This window comes from Ranitomeya imitator, chromosome 5, assembly GCF_032444005.1.
Source record: "Ranitomeya imitator isolate aRanImi1 chromosome 5, aRanImi1.pri, whole genome shotgun sequence".
In the NCBI taxonomy this organism is placed as follows: domain Eukaryota; kingdom Metazoa; phylum Chordata; class Amphibia; order Anura; family Dendrobatidae; genus Ranitomeya; species Ranitomeya imitator.
In genome coordinates, this window is record NC_091286.1 from 272754200 (window position 1) to 272776359 (window position 22160).

The following is a 22160-nucleotide window of genomic DNA, read 5'->3' on the forward strand; positions in this document are numbered from 1 at the left end:
ATTCCCCTGGTCATGCTATCTCAACCAGTAACGGTACGAGTGGTGAATGGGTCGACACTGCCCACACAGATTACACATCAAACTATCCCTTTTACTCTGTCCATGTCACCATCTCATCAGGAGATTATATCTCTACTCATCATTCCTGAGGGAATTGATGAGGTTCTCTTGGGGATACCTTGGTTACGGTACCACTCTCCTCACATCGAGTGGTCCTCAGGCAGAATTCTGGGATGGGGTGAATCTTGTGGGAACAGGTGTCATCGAGAGTGCGTTCAGGTTGCTACTACACAGGTACCCGCAGATCTTTCCTCTCTCCCCAAGCAATATTGGTCTTATGCAGACGTGTTCTCCAAAAAGGCGGCGGAGATCCTTCCGCCCCATCGCCCATATGACTGTCCTATTGATCTCTTGCCTGGTGCTGAGCCTCCCCGGGGTCGAGTCTATCCACTATCTCTCCCGGAGACGGAGGCAATGTCTCAGTACATTCAAGAGAATCTGGCAAGAGGGTTCATCAGGAAGTCAGTGTCACCTGCTGGGGCAGGGTTCTTTTTCGAGCAGAAGAAGAATGGAGAACTACGTCCATGTATAGACTACAGGGGTCTTAATGCTATCACAGTTAAGAACAAGTACCCTTTGCCTTTGATATCTGAGCTTTTCGATAGGCTTCGGGGAGCTAGAGTGTTTACTAAACTAGATCTGCGGGGTGCTTATAACCTGATTCGCATCCGTGAGGGGGACGAATGGAAAACGGCGTTTAACACCAGAGATGGGCACTATGAGTATCTGGTGATGCCCTTCGGGCTCTGTAATGCCCCAGCCGTTTTCCAAGACTTTGTCAACGACATCTTCCGGGATATGCTTTCCACCTCAGTTGTAGTCTATCTGGATGATATTCTCATCTTTTCTCCAGATATTGACTCCCACCGGAGAGATGTTGGCAGAGTCTTCGACCTCCTACGGGCAAACTCTCTTTATGCAAAGTTGGAGAAGTGTGTGTTTGAGCAGGAGTCCTTACCTTTCCTGGGCTATATCATCTCCGCCCAGGGATTGGCTATGCATCCTGCCAAACTACAGGCTGTGATGGACTGGCAAGAGCCCCATTCTCTTAAAGCGGTGCAGCGCTTTATGGGGTTCATAAACTATTACCGCCAGTTCATTCCCCACTTCTCAACTCTGGTAGCTCCCTTGGTGGCCCTCACCAAGAAGGGAGCGAATCCCAAATTGTGGTCGGAAGAGGTCTCCAAGGCCTTCACTTCTATTAAGTCCCACTTTGCTAGCGCTCCCATCTTACATCATCCCGATGTGGATAAGCCATTCCTAATGGAGGTGGATGCCTCGTCCGTTGGTGCTGGAGCAGTGCTCTATCAAAAGGATGCTCAAGGTCGGAAGCATCCATGCTTCTTCTTCTCTAAGACCTTCACGCCAGCAGAGAGAAACTACTCCATCGGGGACAGGGAGTTGCTAGCAATGAAGTTGGCCTTTTCGGAGTGGAGACACCTTCTGGAAGGTGCGCGGTTTCCCTTCCAAGTTTACACGGACAACAAAAATTTGGTCTATTTGCAAACAGCCCAGCGGCTAAATTCTCGCCAGGCCAGATGGTCCTTGTTCTTCTCCCGGTTCCACTTTTCCCTTCATTATCTCGCCGGGGAGAAGAATATCCGTGCTGACGCTCTCTCTCGCTCCCTTATGTCAACTGAGGAGGAGGAAGAGGAGCCTCGGCTTATTGTCCCTTCCGAGAGCCTGAGAACCGCAGCGCCGGTTTCGCTAGAGTCTGTGCCTCCGGGCAAGACTTTTGTGCCCATTAATTTGCGACCGGAGGTTCTCTCTTGGGCTCATTCGTCCAGGGTGGGTGGACACTTTGGGACAAAGAGGACATCTGAGCTACTGGCGAGGACGTACTGGTGGCCGCATATGGTCCGGGATGTCAGGGATTATATTCTGGCGTGTGTCTCCTGCGCCAAAAATTAATCTCCGCGTCAAAGGCCAGCTGGGTTGCTCTATCCCATGCCGGTGGCAGATAGGCCCTGGGAGATGGTCGGGATGGACTTTGTTGTGGGTTTACCCAAGTCTCGTTGCTGTACCATCATTTGGGTCATCACCGATCATTTCTCAAAAATGGTGCATTTGGTGCCGCTACCACGGTTACCTTCTGCACGGGCCTTGGCAGCGTTGTTCATTAAACACATCTTCCGCCTACATGGTATGCCTGACAAAATTGTCAGTGACCGGGGTCCCCAGTTTGCGTCTCGGTTCTGGAGAGAGCTTTGTCGTCTTCTCAGTATTGAGTTGAATCTCTCTTCCGCTTATCATCCCGAGACGAATGGGTTGGTAGAGAGGGCCAACCAGACCTTGGTCACATACCTGCGACATTTTGTTTCAGCCAGGCAGGATGACTGCTATCATGGGCAGAGTTTGCACTGAACAACGCCGTAGCCGACTCCACTGGACAAACCCCATTCCTCCTCAACTATGGTCAGCATCCACGGGTACCTGTGCCTATGCCCGTGTCTTCCGCTGACTCCAGGGTGGCAGACTGGGCTGTGGAGGCACGGGATATTTGGGACCGCACTCAGGATGCCATTCGGGCCTCTAAGGAGAGAATGAGGTCCTCCGCCAATGCTCATCGGCGCCCCGCTCCGACCTTTGCTCCTGGCGACTTGGTGTGGCTCTCCGCCCGTAACATCAGGCTGCGAGTTGAGTCCACTAAATTTGCTCCTCGCTACTTGGGTCCGTTCAAGGTCCTCGAGCAGGTTAATCCTGTGGTCTATCGTTTGGCCCTTCTGCCACGCCTGGGTATCACCGACACCTTTCATGTGTCCCTCTTGAAACTCGTGTATTTGTCCCGGTTTTCCGAGTCATCTGCTGGGACATCGGGTTCGTCTACGGACGATTATGAGGTGAACGCTATTTTGGGATGCAAGGTGGTACGTGGCAAAAAAATTTATTTGGTGGACTGGAAGGGTTATGGCCCCGAGGACAGGTCCTGGGAGCCTGTTGAGCACATTCGGGCCCCGCAGCTCATTGCTGCCTTCGAACGTAGCGAGGCCCAAGGAGGGGGGGGCCCTAGGAGGGGGGGTAATGTTAGGAGTCAAGCTTCCTCTGCTGCACAGGGGGAATCTCGATCCGTCTCCGCTGCGGTCTCCCATTCTTCTCCAGCCGCAGTGGAGTCTGCTCAGCAGGGACGTCGATCCCAGCGTCTCGCTCAGTCTGACTCTGTGCGAAGAGTTACTGCTGCCTTTCCTGCTTCTGCCATTGAAGCCAGTGCTGGGCAGCGGCGAGTGGACGTTTCTGGATCTAAGTCCTGATTTTCTCTGTCTGAGCATGCCCAGGGCAGGATCTCCCGTTGGAGATCGAGGGTCACATGCTCAGGTATTGCAGCACATCCCATTGGTCCTCCTGGAAGGTCCTGAAAGGGCAAAACTTCAGTAGCAGCTTCCTGTGCTGCAACTATATAAGCTGCGCATGACCGCACGGCCATGCGCTAGTATTGTCTTGATAATATGTGTGTGTGTTGTGAGTGAAAGTCGCTCTTTAAATAACCCTCCCTATTGGATGACTGTTCGCGGAAGGTGTATGTTTGCTATCTAGCGCCCGACTTATCCAACAGCACGTTACACACATAACAGCGTCTAGTTGCTGTGACAGCCTGTACGGCGCCCTGCGCTTACCTGACCCAAGCCTGGGTGGTTAGCGGTGTCCGTTTGTGCGGCACCGCACGCACTCTTGTGCCACTTAATTATATTATTTTCTGTCATTCTGACACCCCAGTAGTGGTGTCGAGCGCATGAGGTCTTTATGAACACAAATCCTAAGTATTGGGATTGAGTTCTGAGACTCTTTGCTTGCGCTCTTTGTGCAGTACCGTGGCCCTGTGACTCAACAGGGTTCGCTTCCTCCACACTGGGTGAAGTTAACCCATGTGTGTATCTTTTTGTACCGCCATATCGTCCTCTCTACTAGCAGCAGGGTTTTCACCTGCACGGTGGACCTCGGACTGCGAACACACCTGGTACCATAATATCTTGTACTTGGTGCGTTCCGCCAGTCCTAACACTACACTTTCCTATAACAATCTGTACTAAGCCTATTGTCGTTATCCATATACTATATACACACTATGCATATTATACTTTACATTACATTTTTGACAGTACTTAGTTATGCTACCCCATATCACATTACACACTAGCTGTACATAAACACATTATTCATATCATACAATATTGAGGCAATTGTTGTCTTCAGGGGCACAGCAGCATAGTTCACCACTATTTTGCCTCCACTGACTTTCACATTCTTGTTTCTCTGGCAATCAGAATGTCTGATGAAGGTCAGACTTGGAATAAAAAAAAACAGTTTAGTTTGTGGATTAATCCGAAAAAAACATAATCTTTGTACATTTAACAGGTGTCATGTTTAAAATTTAAAGAGGTCAACATCTCAAAGTGGTTACACCAGTTTTCTGGTATAAAACACTTTGAACAGTCAATACACAACTGCACAAAAATTATGCAATTTTTATTGTTTACATGGCAAAATTGCAGAATTGGTGCAGGACTGCTATGTGGGAAGGCCGAGCCATCCAATTCATTACCAGACATGGCATACCTTACACCAGAAATCTCACTCCAGTCTTTAACAAATGTAAGATACCTGTCAAGGCCCATGTTACATCACATGTAAGGTACCCCTGATTCATTAAGTGAGATGTACCTCTTGATGAATCAGGCTCATCTTATTCTGCTATACGCCTACATTAAGCATGACGTGTACAATGCCATTCTGAATTAATTTGGGTTTAAGTACTGTAAAATGGAAAACAATATTTCCCTGGCTCAAACAACTGTAGAAATGAAGTGTCTGGTATTCAAAACTGCAAAGTAATTATCTGGACCTTCTAGCTATCCACCTATGCCATGGTAGCATTGTTTATGGTATTGTATAATGAATGTCAAAAATATTGCAACCCAAGGCCATAGTAACTTGGGCGACCACAGTACATTTGAATTCATGGGGGAGCTGTAAGTTATCAGTGGTTCTGAGAATAGACAGAGCAGGCAGAATTCTACTTATGGCTATCTATTATTATCGACGTACTACTGTAACTAACTACATTTTCTGAAATTTTAGCTTGTCACTAGTTAAAATATTTTATTTTTTTCATTAATGTTTTATATTTTTTATTTTTTTGCAATCTACATAATCGATTTGAAAATAGACGAGATGTGATTATGAAGCTTTTTATGAGGGTAACATTTCAATCTGCTTAAAAAAAGGAATACTTTAGTGCACTTAGGAAGAGTTAATCCATAAGTACTCTGAACATATCGGAGCAGTTAGAAAAATAAGAGCTGTACCAGGCCATTCTAGAATTAATTAAAGACCATGATTGCATGTTTCAAGGAAATCAATAACCAAAGAATTACACCAATCAATTTCTGAATATCCAAAACATTAATCAAAGCTTCTTTGGGATTCTGATTAGGAGAGGGGCTCATATTTTAGATACATTACATAAATGAAAAGCAATATCTCACACATTTGTATAATGTGCTGAGTTAGCAAAACGGCTTAGCATCCCAAGATGTTATGAATTTCAGAATTCACTAAGTGCATTTCCATGGGATAAGAGAATACATTTCGTAATCTAGAGGTTTTTAGCTTAAAAAATGCATTTAAAGTGAGATTTCTTTAATCGTGCCTCTGATAACAGGGTCATAGGGGTGGGAAAGGGATGCAACTGCTTGGGTCCTTCATTTTATATAGGAATAGGAGTGAAGCTCATGCAAGTTTCTTAAATTTCTCTCTGTTATGATGTAGAGCACTCATGAACTACTTTAACTAATCATAGAGAAAACAGTGCAGCTGCAGCTATTCACCTACAGTAGCACTGACCTTTTTTTTCCTGTCCATCACTACTGTGTCTAATCAGTACTGCTGAGCCGGACAGGGAAGATGAACAAAATGAGCACCCTTGGCTTCTTTTTAGAGGTAACTATATCACTGGATTCATAAAACATTGCACATCTTCTCATTGTCCCCTTCACCAGCATGCGGGACGGTAGCCTCAGGCAAGTCTCTGGTCTCCTTTGATGCCCCGGCGTGCTAGATGAAAGTGTGGGTCCTGGCTAGGTGTGTGGACTTATGCTGCACGTGCAATAAGCCCGTGCAGTCTGCATGTAGCTGGTGGTGTTGGCTGGCAAGGACCATAGGTTCCTCAGTTCAATACGTGAGACCGCTATTCAAAAATAAAGTCTTTACTGAACGGTAACTTGATAAAGGTGGTATGTAATGGATAGAGGATACAAAGTATTATGGACATTTCCTCTATAGTATAAAGCATTTTCTTCCACACGGTATCCTTCTTCTGTACTGTTTTCCAGGGCTAATGAACCACAATGCTTCATTCTACTTCCCCACAACCCAGCCTAAACTCTACAGTCCTGATCAGCAAGTCTCCATACTTGCTCAGTGATTCCATGTCCTATCTCATCCGCTACTGATTCCTACTCTAGTCCTATATTCTCAGTCCTGTTTATGCCCGTTACCTTCTGCATTACAAGCTCTGGGGTTTGTGACTCAATCTTCTCTCCATGAACCCTTCTTTGGAAGACCACTCTGTCTAGTTGGTAACTTCTCTTCAGAATCTCTCTATTCTTAGCCTTTGGTCTCCTCTTACTATGAAGCACCCATTGGGCAGCACTGCTCACTTTGCACTCAAAGCTTAATCCCTTCATGACCTTGGGATTTTTCGTTTTTCCGTGTTCGTTTTTCACTCCTCTCCTTCCCAGAGCCATAACTTTTTTATTTTTCCGTCAATTTGGCCATGTGAGGGCTTATTTTTTTCGGGACGAGTTGTACTTTTGAATGACATCATTGGTTTTAGCACGTCGTGTACTAGAAAACGGGAAAAAAAATTCCAAGTGCGGTGAAATTGCAAAAAAGTGCAATCCCACACTTGTTTTTTGTTTGGCTTTTTTGCTAGGTTCCCTAAATGCTAAAACTGACCTGCCATTATGATTCTCCAGGTCAGTACGAGTTCATAGACACCTAACATGTCTAGGTTATTTTTTACCTAAGTGGTGAAAAAAAATTAAAAACTTTGCTAAAAAAAAAAAAAATCGCGCCATTTTCCGATACCCGTAGCGTCTCATTTCACAGGGTGGTGCTCACAGCTGCCGGCGATCAGTAACCATAGAGGTCTCTAGGACCTCTATGGTTACAATTCTGAACCATCGCCGACCCCCAATCATGCGACGGGGGTCGGCGATGACGTCATTTCCGGCCGCCCGGCCGGAAGCGGTAGTTAAATGCCGCTGTCTGCGTTTGACAGCGGCATTTAACTAGTTAACCCCTTCCTGACCTTTGACACCACGTAGGCGTCATGAAAGTCGGTGCCAATCCGACCCATGACGCCTATGTGGCGTCATGGAAAGATCGCGTCCCTGCAGATCGGGTGAAAGGGTTAACTCCCATTTCACCCGATCTGCAGGGACAGGGGGAGTGGTAGTTTAGCCCAGGGGGGGTGGCTTCACACCCTCGTGGCTACGATCGCTCTGATTGGCTGTTGAAAGTGAAACTGCCAATCAGAGCGATTTGTAATATTTCACCTATTTTAACGGGTGAAATATTACAATCCAGCCATGGCCGATGCTGCAATATCATCGGCCATGGCTGGAAATACTAATGTGCCCCCACCCCACCCCACCGATCGCCCCCCCAGCCCCCCGATCTGTCCGGTACACTGCTCCGGCTCCCCTCTGTCCTGTGCTCCGCTCCCCCCCGTGCTCTTGTCCGCTCCCCCCGTGCTTCAATCACCCCCCCGTGCTCCGATCACCCCCCCTGCACTCCGATTCACCCCCCTCCGTGCTCCGTTCCACCCCCCCGTGCTCCGTTCCACCCCCCCGTGCTCCGTTCTACCCCCCTGTGCTCCGTTCCACCCCTCCCGCGCTCCGATTCACCCCCCCATGCTCCGATCCCCCCCCCGTGCTCCCCCCCACCCTATCATACTTACCGATCCTGCCGGGGTCCGTCCGTCTTCTCCCCGGGCGCCGCCATCTTCCAAAATGGCGGGCGCATGCGCAGTGCGCCCGCCGAATCTGCCGGCCGGCAGATTCGTTCCAAAGTGCATTTTGATCACTGAGATATAATCTATCTCAGTGATCAAAATAAAAAAAAAATAAATGACCCCCCCCTTTTGTCACCCCCATAGGTAGGGACAATAAAAAAATAAAGAATTTTTTTTTTCCACTAATGTTAGAATAGGGTTAGGGTTAGGGGTAGGGTTAGGGTTAGGGGTAGGGTTAGGGGTAGGGGTAGGGTTAGGGTTATGGTTAGGGTTAGGGGTAGGGTTAGGGTTAGGGGTAGGGTTAGGGTTAGGGTTAGGGGTAGGGTTAGGGTTAGGGTTAGGGGTAGGGTTAGGGTTAGGGCTAGGGGTAGGGTTAGGGCTAGGGTTAGGGGTAGGGTTAGGGTTAGGTGTAGGGTTAGGGGTAGGGTTAGGGGTAGGGGTAGGGTTAGGGGTAGGGTTAGGGTTTCGGTATGTGCACACGTATTCTGGTCCTCTGCGGATTTTTCCGCTGCGGATTTGATAAATCCGCAGTGCTAAACCGCTGCGGATTTATGGCGGATTTACCGCGTTTTTTCTGCGCATTTCACTGCGGTTTTACAACTGCGATTTTCTATTTGAGCAGTTGTAAAACCGCTGCGGAATCCGCACAAAGAAGTGACATGCTGCGGAATGTAAACCGCTGCGTTTCCGTGCAGTTTTTCCGCAGCCTGTGTACAGCGATTTTTGTTTCCCATAGGTTTACATTGAACTGTAAACTCATGGGAAACTGCTGCGGATCCGCAGCGTTTTCCACAGCGTGTGCACATACCTTTAGAATTAGGCCATGTGCACACGGTGCGGATTTGGCTGCGGATCCGCAGTGGATTGGCCGCTGCGGATTCGCAGCAGTGTTCCATCAGGTGTACAGTACCATGTAAACATATGGAAACCAAATCCGCTGTGCCCATGGTGCGGAAAACACCGCGCGGAAACGCTGCGTTGTATTTTCCGCAGCATGTCAATTCTTTGTGCGGATTCCGCAGCATTTTACACCTGTTCCTCAATAGGAATCCGCAGGTGAAATCCGCACAAAAAACACTGGAAATCCGCGGAAAATCCGCAGGCAAAACGCAGTGCCTTTTACCTGCGGATTTTTAAAAAATGATGCTGAAAAATCTCACACGAATCCGCAACGTGGGCACATAACCTTAGGGTTAGGGTTGGAATTAGGGTTGTGGTTAGGGGTGTGTTGTGGTTAGGGTTGTGATTAGGGTTATGGCTACAGTTGGGATTAGGGTTAGGGGTGTGTTGGGGTTAGGGTTAGGGATAGGGCTGTGATTAGGGTTATGGCTACAGTTGGGATTAGGGTTAGGGATGTATTGGGGTTAGGGTTAGGGCTGTGATTAGGGTTATGGCTACAGTTGGAATTAGGGTTGTGGTTAGGGTTAGGGTTAGGGTTGGAATTAGGGTTGTGGTTATGGTTAGGGGTGTGTTGGGGTTAGGGTTGTGATTAGGGTTATGGCTACAGTTGGGATTAGGGTTAGGGGTGTGTTGGGGTTAGTGTTGGAGGTAGAATTGAGGGGTTACCACTGTTTAGGCACATCAGGGGTCTCCAAACGCAACATGGCGCCACCATTGATTCCAGCCAATCTCGTATTCAAAAAAGTCAAATAGTGCTCCCTCAATTCCGAGCCCTGACGTGTGCTTAAACAGTGGTTTACCCCCACATATGGGGTACCAGCATACTCAGGATAAACTGCGCAACAATTACTGGGGTCCAATTTCTCCTGTTACCCTTGTGAAAATAAAAAAATGCTTGCTAAAACATCATTTTTGAAGAAAGAAAAATGATTTATTATTTTCACGGCTCTACGTTGTAAACGTCTGTGAAGCACTTGGGGGTTCAAAGTGCTCACCACATATCTAGATAAGTTCCTTGGGGGGTCTAGTTTCTAAAATGGGGTCACTTGTGGGGGGGTTTCTACTGTTTAGGCACACCAGGGGCTCTGCAAAGGCAACGTGACGCCCGCAGACCATTCCATCAAAGTCTGCATTTCAAAAGTCACTACTTCCCTTCTGAGCCCCGACGTGTGCCCAAACAGTGGTTTACCTCCACACATGGGGTATCAGCGTACTCAGGAGAAACTGAACAACAACTTTTGTGGTCCAATTTCTCCTGTAACCCTTGGGAAAATAAAAAATTCTGGGCTAAATAATTATTTTTGAGGAAAGAAAACGTATTTATTATTTTCACGGCTCTGCATTATATACTTCTATGAAGCACTTGGGGGTTCAAAGTGCTCACCACACATCTAGATAAGTTCCTTTCGGGGTCTAGTTTCCAAAATGGGGTCACTTGTGGGGGGTTTCTACTGTTTAGCCACATCAGGGGCTCTGCAAACGCAACTTGATGCCCGCAGAGCATTCCATTAAAGTCTGCATTTCAAAACGTCACTACTTCAATTCCGAGCCCCGGCATGTGCTCAAACAGTAGTTTACCCCCACATATGGGGTATCACCGTACTCAGGAGAAACTGGACAACAAATATTGGGGTCAAATTTCTCCTGTTACCCTTGGGAAAATTAAAAAATTCTGGGCTAAATAATTATTTTTGAGGAAAGAAAACGTATTTATTATTTTCACGGCTCTGCATTATAAACTTCTGCGAAGCACTTGGGGGTTCAAAGTGCTCACCACACATCTAGATAAGTTCCTTTCGGGGTCTAGTTTCCAAAATGGGGTCACTTGTGGGGGGTTTCTACTGTTAAGCCACATCAGGGGCTCTGCAAACGCAACGTGACGCCCACAGAGCATTCCATCAAAGTCTTCATTTCAAAACGTCACTACTTCACTTCCGAGCCCCGGCATGTGCCCAAACAGTGGTTTACCCCCACATATGGGGTATCAGCGTACTCAGAAGAAACTGGACAACAAATTTTGGGGTCAAATTTCTCCTGATACCCTTGGGAAAATAAAAAATTGCAGGCTAAGAGATCATTTTTGAGAAAATATTTTTTTTTTTTATTTTCATGGCTCTGCGTTATAAACTTCTGTGAAGCACTTGGGGGTTCAAAGTCCTCACCACACATCTAGATTAGTTCCTTTGGTGGACTAGTTTCCAAAATTGGGTCATTTCTGGGGGATCTCCAATGTTTAGGCACACAGGGGCTCTCCAAACGTGACATGGTGTCCGCTAACTTTCCATTTAAAAAGCCAAATGGCGTGCCTTCCCTTCCGAGCCCTGCCGTGTGCCCAAACAGTAGTTTACCCCCACATATGGGGTATCATCGTACTCAGGACAAACTGGACAACAACATTTGGGGTCCAATTTCTCCTATTACCCTTGGCAAAATAGGAAATTCTAGGCTAAAAAATCATTTTTGAGGAAAGAAAAATTATTTTTTATTTTCATGGCTCTGCGTTATAAACTTCTGTGAAGCACCTGGGGGTTTAAAGTGCACAATATGCATCTAGATAAGTTCCTTGGGGGGTCTAGTTTCCAAAATGGGGTCACTTGTGGGGAAGCTCTAATGTTTAGGCACACAGGGGTTCTCCAAACGCGACATGGTGTCCGCTCCAATTTTTTTGTGAAAAAAAAGTACTTTTTCATTTTTACAGATCAATTTGTGAAGCACCTGAGGGTTTAAAGTGCTCACTAGGCATCTAAATAAGTTCCTTGGGGGGTCTAGTTTCCAAAATGGGGTCACTTGTGGGGGAGCGCCAATGTTTAGGCACACAGGAGCTTTCCAAACGCGACATGGTGTCCGCTAACGATGGAGATAATTTTTCATTCAAAAAGTCAAATGGCGCTCCTTCCCTTCCGAGCCTTACCATGTGCCCAAACAGTGGTTTACCCCCACATATGAGGTATCAGTGTACTCAGGAGAAATTGCCCAACAAATTTTAGGATCCATTTTATCCTGTTGCCAATGTGAAAATGAAAAAATTGAGGCTAAAAGAATTTTTTTGTGAAAAAAAGTACTTTTTCATTTTTACGGATCAATTTGTGAAGCATCTGGGAGTTCAAAGTGCTCACTATGCATCTAGATAAGTTCCCTGGGGCGTCTAGTTTCCAAAATGGGGTCACTTGTGGGGGAGCTCCAATTTTTAGGCACACGGGGGCTCTCCAAACGTGACATGGTGTCCGCTAAAGAGTGGAGCCAATTTTTGATTCAAAAAGTCAAATGGCGCTCCTTCCCTTCCAAGCCCTGCCGTGCGCCCAAACAGTGGTTTACCCCCACATATGAGGTATCAGCGTACTCAGGACAAATTGGACAACAACTTACGTGGTCAGTTTCTCCTTTTACCATTGGGAAAATAAAAAAATTGTTGCTAAAATATAATTTTTGTGACTAAAAAGTTAAATGTTCATTTTTTCCTTCCATGTTGCTTCTGCTGCTGTGAAGCACCTGAAGGGTTAATAAACTTCTGGAATGTGGTTTTGAGTACCTTGAGGGGTGCAGTTTTTAGAATGGTGTCAATTTTGGGTATTTTCAGCCATATAGACCCCTCAAACTGACTTCAAATGTGAGGTGGTCCCTAAAAAAATGGTTTTGTAAATTTCGTTGTAAAAATGAGAAATCGCTGGTCAAATTTTAACCCTTATAACTTCCTAGCAAAAAAAAATTTTGTTTCCAAAATTGTGCTGATATAAAGTAAACATGTGGGAAATGTTATTTATTAACTACTAGCTAAAGAGCCCGGCGTTGCCTGGGCATAGTAAATATCTGTGGTTAGTTATAGCACCTCACTTCTCTTATTTTCCCATCACGCCTCTCATTTTCCCAATCACATCTTTCATTTTCCCCCTCACACCTCTCATTTTCTCCCTCACTCCTCTCATTCCCAGTTAACACTTGTCATTTCAACCTCACATCTGTCATTTTCTGATCACTCCATTATTTTTCCTCACTCCTCTCATTTTGCACTCACACTTTTTCATTTTCACCTCACACCTCTCATTTTTACCCCATCACCTCAGTATATACATGTTTGTCATCTCCCTTATATATAGTATACGTATACATCTGTATGTCATCTCCTGTATATAGTATATACCTGTATGTCATCTCCCCTGTATATATTATATACCTGCTGTGTGTCATCTCCCCTATATATAGTATATACCTGAATGTCATCTCCTTCTATATATAGTATATACCTGTATGTCATCTCCTCCTGTATATAGTATATACCTGTGTGTCATCTCCCTTGTATATAGTATATATCTGTGTGTCATCTCCTCCTGTATATAGTATATACCTGCATGTCATCTTCTATATATAGCGTATACCTGAATGTCATCTCCTCCTGTATATAGTATATACCTGTAGGTCATCTGCTCCTGTATATAGTATATACCTGTGTGTCATCTCCTCCTGTATATAGTATATACCTGTATGTCATCTCCTCCTGTATATATATGTACCTGTATGTCATCTCCTCCTCTATATAGTATATACCTGTGTGTCATCTCTCCTGTATATAGTATATATCTGTGTGTCATCTCCCCTGTATATAGTATATACCTGTGTGTCATCTCCTCCTGTATTAGACCTTGTTAACACGTTATTTGCTCAGTATTTTTATCTCAGTATTTGTAAGCTAAATTGGCAGCCTGATAAAGCCCCAGCCAACAGGAAGCCCTCCCCCTGGCAGTATATATTAGCTCACACATACACATAATAGACAGGTCATGTGACTGACAGCTGCCGTATTTCCTATATGGTACATTTGTTGTAGTTTGTCTGATTATTAATCAGATTTTTATTTTTGAAGGATAAGACCAGACTTGTGTGTGTTTTAGGGCGAGTTTCGTTTGTCAAGTTGTGTGTGTTGAGTTGCGTGTGGCAACATGCATGTAGCGACTTTTGTGAGATGAGTTTTGTGTGGCAACATGCGTGTAGCAACTTTTTGTGTGTCGAGTTGCATGTGACAGGTTAGTGTAGCAACTTGTGTGGAGCAAGTTTTGCGCATGGCGAGTTTTGCGCGTGGCGAGTTTTGTGTGGTGCCTTTTGAGTATGTGCAAGTTTTGTGGGAGGCAAATTTTGCATGTGTTGCAACTTTTGTGCATGTGGCAATTTTTCCGCGTGTGGCAAGTTTTCCATGAGGTGACTTTTGCACTTGTGGCGAGTTTTGCAAGAGCCTAGTTTTTGCATGTGGCGAGTTCTGCGAGTGGCGAGTTTTGAGCGGCGAATTTTGTGTTTTGACTTTTATGTGGCGAGGTTGGAGAATGTGTGGTGAAATGTGTGCTGAGGATGGTATATGTGTTCAAGCACGTGGTAGTGTGTGGCGCATTTTGTGTGTGTGTTCATATCCCCGGGTGTGGTGAGTATCCCATGTCGGGGCCCCACCTTAGCAACTGTATAGTATATACTCTTTGGCGCCATCGCTCTCACTCTTTACGTCCCCCTTGTTCACATCTGGCAGCTGTCAATTTGCCTCCAACACTTTTCCTTTCATTTTTTCCCATTATGTAGATAGGGGCAAAATTGTTTGGTGAATTGGGAAGCGCGAAGTTAAAATTTCGCCTCACAACATAGCCTATGACGCTCTCGGGGTCCAGACGTGTGACTGTGCAAAATTTTGTGGCTGTAGCTTCGACGCCTCCAACACTTTTCCTTTCACTTTTTTCCCCATTATGTAGATAGGGGCAAAATTGTTTGGTGAATTAGAACGCGCGGGGTTAAAATTTCACCTCACAACATAGCCAATGACGCTCTCGGGGTCCAGACGTGTGACTGTGCAAAATTTTGTGGCTGTAGATTCAACGCCTCCAACACTTTTCCTTTCACTTTTTTCCCCATTATGTAGATAGGGGCAAAATTGTTTGGTGAATTGGAACGCGCGGGGTTAAAATTTCACCTCACAATATAGCCTATGACGCTCTCGGGGTCCAGACGTGTGACTGTGCAAAATTTTGTGGCTGTAGCTGCGACGGTGCAGATGCCAATCCTGGACATACATACATACACACACACATACACACATTCAGCTTTATATAGTAGATTTTGTGTCACATAACTCTCTGGTTTAACAGAATAAAAATTCAAAATGTGAAAATTGCGAAATTTTCAAAATTTTCGCCAAATTTCCATTTTTATCACAAATAAACGCATAATTTATTGACCTAAATTTACCACTAACATGAAGCCCAATATGTCACGAAAAAACAATCTCAGAACCGCTAGGATCCGTTGAAGCGTTCCTGAGTTATTACCTCATAAAGGGACACTGGTCAGAATTACAACAAACGGCAAGGTCTTTAAGGTCAAAATAGGCTGGGTCATGAAGGGGTTAATAGGCGCGGGCAGATCGCGATTCTGCTCGCGCCTATTACGGTCACATGTCAGCTGTTCAAAACAGCTGACATTTCCCGGCTTTGATGCGGGCTCACCGCCGGAGCCCGCATCAAAGCAGGGGATCTGACCTCGGACGTACTATCCCGTCCGAGGTCAGAAAGGGGTTAAACTCCCTAACTATGAGGAAGCAATCACTTGCCCTAACACTAACCCCATCCCTATGGGCTAGTCATAAATGTTAACTCTGTCTTACCATAATGTCACAACCAATGCTGCAGTCAACTATCTACATCTTACACTAGCTATCTTATACACTATTTCCTACACTATACATTACTTCACAAAATACCCACATCACAATACATTATAATTCACAGTACACATTATTTTTAAAAGATGCATAACATAATACACACAATGCAATTACTGTCTTCAGGGGTAGGAACACGATAGGACGGTCCGCCATGCTAACACATATACAACTAGAAATGTCATAATAAACCCATTTTTTATGCCTGCTCTGTATTCCACTGGATCTATTATCAAACCTCACACCGCTTCAGCTCCTGTAAAATCAAGACCGTTATCAGTTCTTAGCTGGAAAATTGGCACGTAACCTATATAAACTTATATCATTACATACAGTACAGACAAAAAAGTTTGGACATACCTTCTCATTTAAAGATTTTTCTGTATTTTCATGACTATGAAAATTGTACATTCACACTGAAGGGATCAAAACTATGAATTAACACATGTGAAATTATATACCGTATATACTCGAGTATAAGCCGACCCGAGTATAAGCCAACCCCCTAATTTTGCCACAAAAAACTGGAAAAACTTATTGACTCAAGTTTAAGCCTAGGGTGGAAATGCAGCATTTACCGGTGAATTTCAAAAATAAAAATAGATCATTATTTCCCCATAGCTGCGCCATATAGTGCTCTGCACCGTTCATTTTGTCCCATAGCTGTGCCCCATATAGTGCTCTGCACCGTTCATTTTGCCCCATAGCTGTGCCCCATATAGTGCTCTGCACCGTTCATTTTGTCCCATATCTGTGCCCCATACTGTGCTTGGCACCGTTCATTATTGCCCCATATCTGTGCCCCATATACAACGCTCTGCACCATTCATTTTGTCCCATAGCTCTGCCCCATACAGTGCTCTGCACCGTTCATTATTGCCCCATATCTGTGCCCCATATATGCTCTGCAACGTTCATTATTGCCCCATATCTGTGCCCCATATATGCTCTGCACCGTTCATTTTGTCCCATAGCTGTGCCCCATATAGTGCTCTGCACCATTCATTTTGTCCCATAGCTGTGCCCCATACTGTGCTCGGCACCGTTCATTATTGCCCCATATCTGTGCCCCATATACAATGCTCTGCACCGTTCATTTTGTCCCATAGCTCTGCCCCATACAGTGCTCTGCACCGTTCATTATTGCCCCATATCTGTGCCCCATATATGCTCTGCAATGTTCATTATTGCCCCATATCTGTGCCCCATATATGCTCTGCACCGTTCATTATTGCCCCATATCTGTGCCCCATATATGCTCTGCACCGTTCATTTTGTCCCATAGCTGTGCCCCATATAGTGCTCTGCACCATTCATTTTGTCCCATAGCTGTGCCCCATACTGTGCTCTGCACCGTTCATTATTGCCCCATATCTGTGCCCCATATACAATGCTCTGCACCGTTCATTTTGTCCCATAGCTCTGCCCCATACAGTGCTCTGCACCGTTCATTATTGCCCCATATCTGTGCCCCATATATGCTCTGCACCGTTCATTATTGCCCCATATCTGTGCCCCATATATGCTCTGCACCGTTCATTTTGTCCCATATCTGTGCCCCATACTGTGCTTGGCACCGTTCATTATTGCCCCATATCTGTGCCCCATATACAACGCTCTGCACCATTCATTTTGTCCCATAGCTCTGCCCCATACAGTGCTCTGCACCGTTCATTATTGCCCCATATCTGTGCCCCATATATGCTCTGCACCGTTCATTATTGCCCCATATCTGTGCCCCATATATGCTCTGAACCGTTCATTTTGTCCCATAGCTGTGCCCCATATAGTGCTCTGCACCGTTCATTTTGTCCCATAGCTGTGCCCCATACTGTGCTCGGCACCGTTCATTATTGCCCCATATCTGTGCCCCATATACAATGCTCTGCACCGTTCATTTTGTCCCATAGCTCTGCCCCATACAGTGCTCTGCACCGTTCATTATTGCCCCATATCTGTGCCCCATATATGCTCTGCAATGTTCATTATTGCCCCATATCTGTGCCCCATATATGCTCTGCACCGTTCATTATTGCCCCATATCTGTGCCCCATATATGCTCTGCACCGTTCATTTTGTCCCATAGCTGTGCCCCATATAGTGCTCTGCACCATTCATTTTGTCCCATAGCTGTGCCCCATACTGTGCTCTGCACCGTTCATTATTGCCCCATATCTGTGCCCCATATACAATGCTCTGCACCGTTCATTTTGTCCCATAGCTCTGCCCCATACAGTGCTATGCACCGTTCATTATTGCCCCATATCTGTGCCCCATATATGCTCTGCACCGTTCATTATTGCCCCATATCTGTGCCCCATATATGCTCTGCACCGTTCATTATTGCCTCATATCTGTGCCCCATATATGCTCTGCACCGTTCATTTTGTCCCATAGCTGTGCCCCATACTGTGCTCTGCACCGTTCATTATTGCCCCATATCTGTGCCCCATATACAATGCTCTGCACCGTTCATTTTGTCCCATAGCTCTGCCCCATACAGTGCTCTGCACCGTTCATTATTGCCCCATATCTGTGCCCCGTATATGCTCTGCACCGTTCATTATTGCCCCATATGTGTGCCCTATATATGCTCTGCACCGTTCATTATTGCCCCATATCTGTGCCCCATATATGCTCTGCACCGTTCATTTTGTCCCATAGCTCTGCCCCATACTGTGCTCTGCACCGTTCATACTGCCCCATAGCTGTGCCCCATACTGTGCTCGGCACCGTTCATTATTGTCCCATATCTGTGCCCCATATCTGCTCTGCACCGTTCATTTTGTCCAATATCTGTGCCCCATATCTGCTCTGCACCGTTCATTTTGTCCCATAGATGCTCCACATAAATCTGTGCCGCCGCCGCCGCTGCTGCTGCTGCAATAAAAAAAAAACACACAATCACCTCTCTTGCTTGCAGCTCCCAGCGTCCGGTCCCGGCGCCTCCATCTTCCCGTCGTCTCTGCTCTGACTGATCAGGCAGAGGACGCTGCGCACACTATATGCGTCATCGCGCCCTCTGACCTGAACAGTCAGAGCGCAGACGCCGGGAGGATGGAGGCGCCGGGAAGATGGAGCGACGCCCGGCGGCTGGAACGCGGACAGGTGAATATAAAATACTTACCTAGTCCCAGTGATCCTGACGCTCACTCTGCCTGTCGCAGCTGGTCTTCGGTGCCGCAGCCTCTTCCTCTATCAGCGGTTACCGTTACCGCTGATTAGAGAAATGAATACGCGGCTCCGCCCCTATGGGAGGTGGAGCCGCCTATTCATTTTTCTAATGAGCGGTCCCACGTGACCGCTGGAGAGGGGAAGAACTGCAGCACCGAAGACCGTGGGACGGCAGGGACAGCGCCAGGATTGCTGGGACTAGGTAAGTATGCCTCAGCGCCCTCTCCCCCTCGCCCGCCGACCCTGGCACCCACCTTGACTCGAGTATAAGCCGAGAGGGGCACTTTCAGCCCAAAAATTTGGGCTGAAAATCTCAGCCTATACTCGAGTATATACGGTACTTAAAAAAAATGTGTGAAACAACTGAAATTATGTCTTATATTCTAGGTTTTTCAAAGTAGCCACCTTTTGCTTTGATGACTGCTTTGCACACTCTTGGCATTCTCTTGATGAGCTTCAAGAGGTAGTCACTGGGAATGGTCTTCCAACAATCTTCAGGGAGTTCCCAGAGATGCTTAGCACTTGTTGGCCCTTTTGCCTTCACTCTGCGGTCCAGCTCACCCCAAACCATCTTGATTGGGTTCAGGTCTGGTGACTGTGGAGGCCAGGTCATCTGGCGTAGCATCCCATCACTCTCCTTCTTGGTCAAATAGCCCTTACACAGCCTGGAGGTGTGTTTTGGGTCATTTTCCTGTTGAAAAATAAATGATGGTCCACCTAAACACAAACCGGAAGAATAGCATGCCGCTGCAAGATCCTGTGGTAGCCATGCTGGTTCAGTATGCCTTCAATTTTGAATAAATCCCCAACAGTGTCACCAGCAAAGCACCCCCACACCATCACACCTCCTCCATGCTTCACGGTGGGAACCAGGCATGTAGAGTCCATCCGTTCACCTTTTCTGCGTCGCACAGACACGGTGGTTGGAACCAAAGATCTCAAATTTGGACTCATCAGACCAAAGCACAGATTTCCACTAGTCTAATGTCCATTCCTTGTGTTCTTTAGTCCAAACAAGTCTCTTCTGCTTGTTGCCTGTCCTTAGCAGTGGTTTCCTGGTGGAAGGCCTGCTGCACAAAGTCTCCTCTTAACAGTTGTTGTAGAGATGTGTCTGCTGCTAGAACTCTGTGTGGCATTGACCTGGTCTCTAATCTGAGCTGCTGTTAACCTGTGATTTCTGAGGATGGTCACTCAGATAAACTTATCCTCAGAAGCAGAGGTAACTCTTGGTCTTCTTTTCCTGGTGTGGTCCTTATGTGAGCCAGTTTCTTTGTAGTGCTTGATGGTTTTTGCCACTGCACTTGGGGACACTTTCAAAGTTTGCCCAATTTTTCAGACTGACTGACCTTCATTTCTTAAAGTAATGATGGCCACTCGTTTTTCTTTACTTAGCTGCTTTTTTCTTGCCATAATACAAATTCTAGCAGTCTATTCAGTAGGACTATTAGCTGTGCATCCACCAGACTTCTGCACAACACAACTGATGGTCCCAACCCCATTTATAAGGTAAGAAATCCCACTTATTAAACCTGACAGGGCACACCTGTTAATTGAAAACCATTCCCGGTGACTACCTCTTGAAGCTCATAAAGAGAATGCCAAGAGTGTGCAAAGCAGTCATCAAAGCAAAAGGTGGCTACTTTGACGACCCTAGAATATAAGACATAATTTCAGTTATTTCACACTTTTTTGTTAAGTATATAATTCCACATGTGTTAATTCATAGTTTTGATGCCTTCAGTGTGAATGTACAATTTTCATAGTCATGAAAATACAGAAAAATCTTTAAATGAGAAGGTGTGTCCAAACTTTTGGTCTGTACTGTATGTGCAGTTTCAGCGTCCTGTGATAAATAGAGGTGGGTCAGGGAAAACCTTTTATGAATGCCCCTTGTATATGCATTAATACATTTTTTAAATAAATGTACACACAGATGTATGTACACATATGCATACATTCATAAGTGAAACCCATAGGCACACCCTTGAACTTTAGAATTTGAGAATTTGTTTTCAAATGTGCACCTACACCATCACAACTACAATATATTTCTGACAGAAGAAGCCGTGACATTACATCTTTATGGCTGTTAAGTAATTACTATAACATCACGAATATTGTTCAGCAAGAAAGGTTTTTTTGCATTACAAATGTGTTTTTGTCATTTGAGGTTATAAATGGACCTTACATACAGAATGTGCCATCAAATTAGCAGTTGAAAATCTGCTATTCTTACATAAAGGTGCTACAATGTTAGGTATGTGTTAGGTAAACACGCATGTATTCGATTTTTCTTGTACTATGGTTAAATATTCCTACTTTTAATTATAAGGTATGGTAGTTTTATTCAGTCATCGTATGGGTCTATGTTGGGGTCTTAAAGATATGAGCTTTGAGTCCATTGTGCGAAAAGCACAATGCAAATGTTAGATGTCTGCATTATTAGCTTTCTTTTTTACAATGGCTACGTCCTGTACTTGCAAAATCATCTAGAGTCCCATAAAACTAGAAAAAGAAAGCAATGCTAAGAAAAAGAAATTGCATGTTTTATGTTATGTTTTGAGTTTTCCTCCTGCAAAATCACTGTCCATACATGGAAATAATTTAGGCAATCAATAACTTCCATATTAGATACATTTTAGGCCACGTTCACACGCTCAGTATTTGGTCAGTATTTTACATCAGTATCTGTAAGCCAAAACCAGGAGTGGGTGATAAATACAGAAGTGGTGACGTGTTTCTGTTATACTTTTCTTCCATTGTTGCACTCTGGTTTTTGCAGATGTAATGATGTAAAATACTGACCAAATACTGAATGTGTGAATATTGCCTAACAGCACTATACCCAGTTAAAGAACATTTTCATAAACAATAAGTAAACATATAAATCATAATTGAGTACACTGGTTTGATCTTTGCACAGAATAGACATTTCATGAGAATGACAGAGCTGTTTCTGTTCTAAATGTGTTTGATATTTTCATCAAGAAATAGAAAGACCAACTTATATGATATCAGTAAAAACACTTCAAATCCAAAATCTCTGAAGGTACATCCAATGATAACGAAAACAAGTCATATCATAGTTTTTTCTTTAAAAATGGCATCATTTTTTTTTTCTAGATTTCATTTTTTTGCTTAGACCAAGACTTGAGTCACACTCTTGTGGGCTTTGCCCTGGGCTGCCTTTTATCTCAAAGCAGATACAACATCACAGCTCATCTAGGCAGTCACACAGAGGATAACAAAACAGTTCCCTAGCACCTCCAACTACTTTGCTATTACTGCCATATTAATGCATAGTCCCAATTATGTGTTTGGTAC